The following is a 7,681-nucleotide window of genomic DNA, read 5'->3' on the forward strand; positions in this document are numbered from 1 at the left end:
TGATTAGGGGGGCTAAGCAATTATAGAACGCTTTTGCAAGTAATTTTGTGTATGTTGGTTTAACTTGCCAAAAATAGGGCACTTAACAACTTATTTTAACATTCCCATAAAAGTTCCGATCGTGGCAAGTGAATAAAAAATGTTCTAAAAGTTAGGAAGAAGTTTAGAATGTATCATTTGGGCCAATTAAAGTAGAGCTGACTGAAAAAAATACCTGTTCACCCAGATTCGCGGTATGCGATGTACAAACCAGATTTAAGAACATTTTTTTATACAACTGTGAATTGTTAAATTAAATTAATAATGTCTTTCAAATTAAAAATGTCACGATTTTTCTTCCCCTCTTTCTTTTGCCCATTATTATCAGAGCATCACACTTCATGTCGCCGGTTAGAAGATGACATATGACAAGCTGGAGGCTTATGATCTAGGACACACATCGAGCGAGGTGCTTCGAGGAGGGAACGCTGGTCTAAAAAACGAGTGAGTTCCAATTTTTTTATTTTTTTTTTCTAGATCACATTAAGCCTTCAACAATTGGTTGTAACAAACAAGCTGAAATATTTTATTAATCCAGTTTTTTAATATTTAATTGATCCAGTTTATTTAAATTTTCTATTCCTATTGCAAGTACATCAATATTGATACAATATTTTGCCTTGACTCAGTTCTCTATTGCTCAGTCCTTCATTTGGATCTGGATATTACATGGAGCAGAAACATTCAAGTTCAAATGCAATTCCATTATTATCATGTGCGTATGTCACGTAAAGTGCAGCCCACATACCTTGTTTTATATCCAAATGCACACAGTGAGTCGAGAACCTTATACCGGTAGACACACAATCGACACAATCGAGTATAGTTCCATCCCGCTCGTGCTTCCTTGCTTTTTGCATTCTCTCTCCTCATCCTATCGTTGCTGATTGAAATCGAGATCGAAAGCACGTGCTTCCTGTTTTGTTGATCCGGTCTAGCTAGCTTGAGGTAGGCTCTCAATCAGACTGAGAGTCACTGACCAAGCGACGACTAACTAGTAGAATAAAAGGTAGGTACAGGAGAACGCGATGGGATGTTTCACGCGAGTTGGTGTGAATTGAATATAATTGTTCGATGGGATATTTTATTGTCTGCTGAAGGTTTTTGTGCGGAGTATGTAATTAAATATTTTTAGGATTATCAGATTGAGCTGAATTTTAGATTGAGACATTTTTTTAAATAAATAGTATACATAAACTATTAGCGTGAAACACGGACTAGAATTGGAACTTGGAATGTTTTGACCCTTGCCCAGCCAGGTAAGCTGGCTCAACTTGCTAGAGAAGCTAGCCGCCTCAAGCTAGAGAGTTGGCCTTACACTGGAGAACACAAGACACAGTCCGGGCAAGTACTGCTTTACTCGAGGCATACGCTACTCGGGAACGAGGAGTTGGTTTCCTATTAAGCCCGCAGGCTCATGTGGCCCTCATAAGATGGGAACCGACAAACGAAAGAATAATCGTAGCCAGATTTAAAACACGGGTTAGAAACATTACAATGGTTCAGTGTTATGTGCCAACTGACGTTGCCGATTTGCAGGAGACAGAGCAGTTTTACAGTCAACTGAACAGCGTGGTAGAGAAAATTCCGAAGGGTGACATTCAAATCCATTTGGGCGATTTCAACGCAAAGATTGGCTCCGGCAATCAGGACCTTGAGCGCATCATGGGTCGCCATGGCCTAGGACAGATGAGCGAAAACGGAGAGCTGTTTGTAGAATTTTGTGGCAACAACAACATGGTAATCGGTGAATCGCTCTTCCCCCATCGACCAGCACATAAGGTCACTTGGGTATCCTAAGATGGCCGAACAGAAAATCGAATTGACCACATCTAGATCAACCGAAAATGGAGAATAAGCCTTCTTGATGTCCGCAACAAACGAAGCGCAGACATTGCATCTCACCATCTCCTCGTCCTTGGTGAGATACGACTGAGAGTAGCGCGTGTCCAGCGGCGAGAGGAGAAAGTCGGATGTCAATACGACGTCCGCCGGTTGAAGAATCTAGAGGTGAAAAGAGCATACGTTGAACAGCTTCAATCCCGAGCCTCGGAATTGCCGACAGACCGAACAGTCGAAGGACAGTGGTTTGGAATCAAGAATGCCTTTATGACGACGAGCCATGGTACTCTCGGTAAAGTTTGTGGAGAAGAAGTGAATGGATGTCGGATGAAACTTGGAGGATGATCGATGATCGGATGAGCAGGCATGTACTGGGTCAGCCAAAGCAGCCGCCCGCTTACGATATGCGGAGCTGGAAAAGGCAGTTTAACGAGCTTATAGACGAGACAAGATTGCCTGGACAAACTTCCTAGCCGAAGAGGGTGAAAGAGCAGCCGCCATTCGAGATATCCGATTATTATATGATATTTCTCGCCGCCTTAGTGGTGCAAGGACTAATGCAAGAATTCCGCTGAAAGACCGAGCAGGTCAGCTGCTGACAGATCGATCAGATCAGCTCAAGCGTTGGACTGAGAATTTTGAACAACTTTTCTGAGTCACAAATAGCATTGGCTCGAGGCACCAACAGTAAGTCGCATTAATGGCGTCAACTCGGAAGCGCCCTTGCTGGCTGAAATAGAAGCGGCAATCAAGGGCATGAAATCCAACAAAGCGCCTGGAATCGATTGCATTCCTACTGAAATGCTCAAAGCCGACCCTGCCTTGTCAGCACAAATGTTGCACCGTCTTTTCACTGACATTTGGGATACTACAACATTCCCGGCCGACTGGATGCAGGGCATCCTTGTAAAGGTCCCGAAGAAAGGAGACCTGACAGTGTGCGGTAACTGGCGAGGCATAACAACCCTTACAATCTGTACAACCCTCAAAGTACTCTGCAAAGTGATCCTGAACAGGATCCAGGAGAAAATCGACGCTACACGCCAAAGACAACAGCTAGATTCCGATCCGGACGATCATGTGTGGACCACAACGCTTCGAATAATACTGGAACAAATCAACGAATTTTAGAACTCTCTTCTGCTGGGGTTCGTTGATTTCGAAAAAGCATTTGACCGACATAACCATGAAAACATCTGGGTGCCTCTAAGGCGACGAGGAGTCCCAGAGAAACTAGTTCATCTCATCGAAGTACGAGGCATTTTTTTGCAAGGTCTTGCACGACGGTGTCTTGTCCGATCGAATTCCGGTAGCTGCTGGAGTGAGACAGGGATGTATCTTATCACCGCTACTTTTTCTAATCGTAATGGATGAGATTCTGACTGGATCGATCGACTGTGCACCGACTCGAGGATTGCCGTGGAATCGTTTGACTATGGAGCAGCTAAACGACCTTGACCTGGCAGATGATATTGTTTAACTCGCCCAAACACAACCGGATATGCAGAGCAAACTAGACGACCTCACCGAAAGCTCCAAGGCAGCAGGTCTCAAAGTCAATGTCGGAAAGACCAAGTCGATGGACATCAACATAGGAAATCCCTCCAGTTTCTTGGTAGCTGGGCAACAAGTTGAGAAAGTGGAGTGCTTCCAGTACCTTGGTAGCCAGATAACGCCTGATGGTGGTACCAAGAAAGACATCGAAACCCGGATCAGAAAAGCCCGATTTACATTTGCGAGTCACCGGAACATCTGGCGCTCACATCAGATAACTTTTTTTTTTTTTTTATTTATAACTAGTTTATTAAAGGCCTTTTACTTTTACAAAGTTTAAATGTGCCGAGGGTATTCGTTTCACTGGTTAGTAAGGAAGGGGGCCGTAATAGTCGCGGCGACTCAACAGTTAGAAAAAAAAAACTTTAAACAAGGAAAAAGGAAGGGGTTTATAGGGGTTATTCTTCAGTAACAGTTTTCCATTAGGGTCCGGTGGTGGCCTCCTTTAGCTGTGGTTTCGGTAGCTACGGTTTGCATGGTATCGGTTTCCAACTTTCTGGCCAGCCTTCTTCAGGAATATGTCGAACCCGTTGGATGAGAGGTAGTACTAATAAATAAACAAAACAGACATTAAATGAAGAACACACAAGGGGAGAGTTTACGTGGGTAAGCGGACTAAACGACCAAGTCAGACAGCTTGAGATATTTGTAAATTGGGAACAAATATCCAAAATCTAAGTTTGCCAGAATGTCTCGAATTGGAACCCCAGGTAATCTACCTCGGGCCCTAAGGGTATCCAGTAGCCAAGCCCTCGTTTGACCATACCTTTCACACATCCATACAACATGATCGATGTCGTGGTAGCCATCCCCACAAACGCAAACATTGGTTGCAGCGAGATCAATACGAAACAAGTGCGCGTCAAGCCAGCAGTGATTTGACATGAGCCGAGAAATCACGCGAATGAAGTCGCGACTCAAGTTAAAATGCTTAAACCATGCCTTCGTCGGAACCTTAGGGATAATCGTATGGAGCCAACGTCCCTTTGTGCCATTGTCCCAGCTAGACTGCCAAGCGTTAATCGCTAAAGTGCGAGGTATTGAAAAGTATTCATTGTAAGTTATTATCCTCTCAAAGATTTCACCTTGTAACGCGCCCACCTTAGCCAATGAGTCCGCCTTCTCATTGCCTTGTATAAGACAATGAGACAGGATCCAAGCTAAGGTAATTCTATACGAATTTTCGATCAGAGCGCCCAATATCCCAGAAATTTCCAGCAAGAAATGGGAAGAGCGCTTCATCAGTTTCATCGATCGAATCGCCTCAACGGAGCTGAGACTATCCGAGTAGATGAAATAGTGGTCTATGGGCAGTGTGCGAATGTGTTCCAAGGTGCAGTAAATAGCGGCTAGCTCAACAGTGTAAACGGAGCATGGCTCTCGAAGCTTGAACGAAGCTTCAAAGCCCTCATTATACACTGCGAAGATAGTCGCGTTGTCGATTCTAGAACCATCAGTAAAGAACATTTTATAGGATCAATTTCACGTACTTTTGAAGCAAAGATTGAAGGAATGATATTGGGTCGGACGTGATCTGGAATTCCACGGATGTCAGCGGTCATGGACAGATCGAATTTTATCAAGGAACTGCTAATCGGGTAAAAGTGATTAATAAAGAAGGATTTATTTCTAATTGACTAAAAGTTTTATAATTATCTACATATTTTACTTGCGGATTAATATTCATAAGCCTTTCCAAATTTTCTATCACCAAAGGATTCATAGTTTCACTTCGAATTAGGAAACGTAGCGATAAATCGAAGAACCGATTTTTCAACGGCATGACTCCCGCCAGTACTTCGAGACCCATCGTATGTGTCGACTGCATACAACCCATGGCAATACGCAAACAACGATACTGTATTCGTTCTAGTTTAATCAAGTGGGTTTGCGCGGCGGACCCAAAGCAAAAGCTTCCGTATTCTATGACCGACAGTATCGTTGTTTGGTATAACCTGATGAGGTCCTGTGGATGAGCACCCCACCAGGTTCCAGTAATCGTTCGAAGAAAATTGATTCTCTTTTGGCATTTTTGAGTCAAGTACCTAATATGTTTTCCCCAGAGGCATTTAGAGTCGAACCAGACACCCAAATATTTAAAACTAAGAGATTGAGTTAGAGTTCTACCCATCATAAGGAGCTCTATTTGAGGAGGGGAATGCTTCCTTGAAAAAACTTGAAACTAACTCGGTTTTACTAGGCGAAAACTCGATGCCTAGATTCCTGGCCCAATGTGATAAATTATTTAGAGTTTCTTGTAACGGAGGTTTAATTTGAGTGCCTTTTCTACCTGTGATATGAACAACACAGTCATCCGCAAGCTGTCTTAGCGTGCAATTTTGTGCCATACAAGCATCGATTTCTCGGACATAAAAGTTGTATAGCAGGGGGCTTAAACATGAGCCTTGGGGTAGACCCATGTAACTAATTCGTTCAACTTTGGTTTCTCCATGGCTAAAATGCATGATTTTTTCAGACAACAGGTTATATAGAAAATTGTTCAATATTGGTGAAAGTCCGCAAGAGTTAAGATTACTAGATAGCACTTCTATGGACACCGAATCGAATGCCCCTTTGATGTCCAGAAATACTGCCCCATCTGCTCTTTTTGGGCAAACGCCAATTGAATGTCTGATGAAAGTAATGCTAGACAGTCGTTCGTACCCTTGCCTCTACGGAATCCAAATTGTGTACTTGACAACAGATTGTTTGATTCAACCCATTTATCCAGCCGAAAGAGAATCATTTTTTCGAGCAATTTCCGGAGACACGAGAGCATTGCAATCGGCCTATACGAGTTGTAATCAGAAACTGGTTTTCCCGGTTTTTGGATGGCGATGACTTTCACTTGTCTCCAGTCATGCGGAACAATGTTCAGCTCCAAACACTTATTGAACTCCAGGGGAAGATGGGATTTTCTATATTCTTCTTAAAAAGTTGCCTGAAAGCACTTTAAATTTTTTAGTTAAAATTTTCAACAAATGTTTTCACTTGGCCTATTTTCCCAATAAATGGAAAAATGCCAAAGTAACTCCAATTTTGAAACCTGGAAAAAGTGCTTCAGAGCCTTCAAGTTATCGACCAATTAGTTTGCTTCCATCTTTAAGTAAACTATTTGAGAGAGTTATTTTGAATAGAATGATGATTCACATTAATCAGAATTCCATTTTCCCTGATGAACAATTTGGTTTTCGTCATGGACATTCTACTACACATCAACTTTTGAGTGTAACTAATATGATTAACGCTAGCAAATCTGAGGGTTATTCAACTGGTGTTGCTCTTCTTGATATTGAAAAAGCTTTTGACAGTGTTTGGCACAAAGGTTTAGTAGCTAAATTAGCTCGATTTGATTTTCCTGTATATCTCACCAAAATTATTCAAAATTATTTGACTAGCCGAACCTTACAAGTAAGCTATCAAAATTCATGCTCTGAAAGGACACCCATTAGAGCTGGTGTCCCTCAGGGCAGTATACTTGGGCCAATTTTATACAATATTTTTACTTCTGATCTTCCTGATGTACCAGAAGGAAAAGGTAGAAGATTATTTGCTGATGATACTTTGCTTTCAGCAAAAGGTCGAAATTTACGGGTGGTACGCAGTAGATTGCAACAAAATTTAAATTCCTTTTTGAATTACTTGAAAATGTGGAAAATTTCTCCTAACGCTTCCAAAACTCAACTTATTTTATTTCCCCATAAGCCAAGAGCAAATTTTTTAAAACCTAATGAAAATCATTCCATAACTTTTAATGGGGTTTCATTAGAATGGTCCGATCACGTGAAGTACTTGGGACTTACACTTGATCGGAATCTTACTTTTAAAAATCACATTGAAGATATTCAATCTAAATGTAATAAATACACTAAATCTCTTTATTCTCTCATCAACAGGAAATCCCGGTTGTGTCTGCGAAATAAGATGCTCATCTACAAACAAGTTTTCCGACCAGCGATCATGTATGCAGTTCCGATTTGGTCTAGCTGCTGCGCGACGAGGAAGAAAGTCATCCAGAGGATTCAGAACAAAGTTCTGAAAATGATTTTGCGGCTTCCACCTTGGCACAGCACCGAAGATCTTCATCGGATTGCGGGCATTGAATCGATCGAAGAGATGGCCAACAAAATCATCTCCAACTTCAGAGGCAAATCGATGCAGTCTTCCATCGCAGAGATTCGTTCTCTTTATGTTTAGTTTAATTTTAAGATAGTGTTTAGTTTTAAGTATAAAATATTTTTGCTAT

This window comes from Uranotaenia lowii, chromosome 2, assembly GCF_029784155.1.
Source record: "Uranotaenia lowii strain MFRU-FL chromosome 2, ASM2978415v1, whole genome shotgun sequence".
In the NCBI taxonomy this organism is placed as follows: Eukaryota; Metazoa; Arthropoda; class Insecta; order Diptera; family Culicidae; genus Uranotaenia; species Uranotaenia lowii.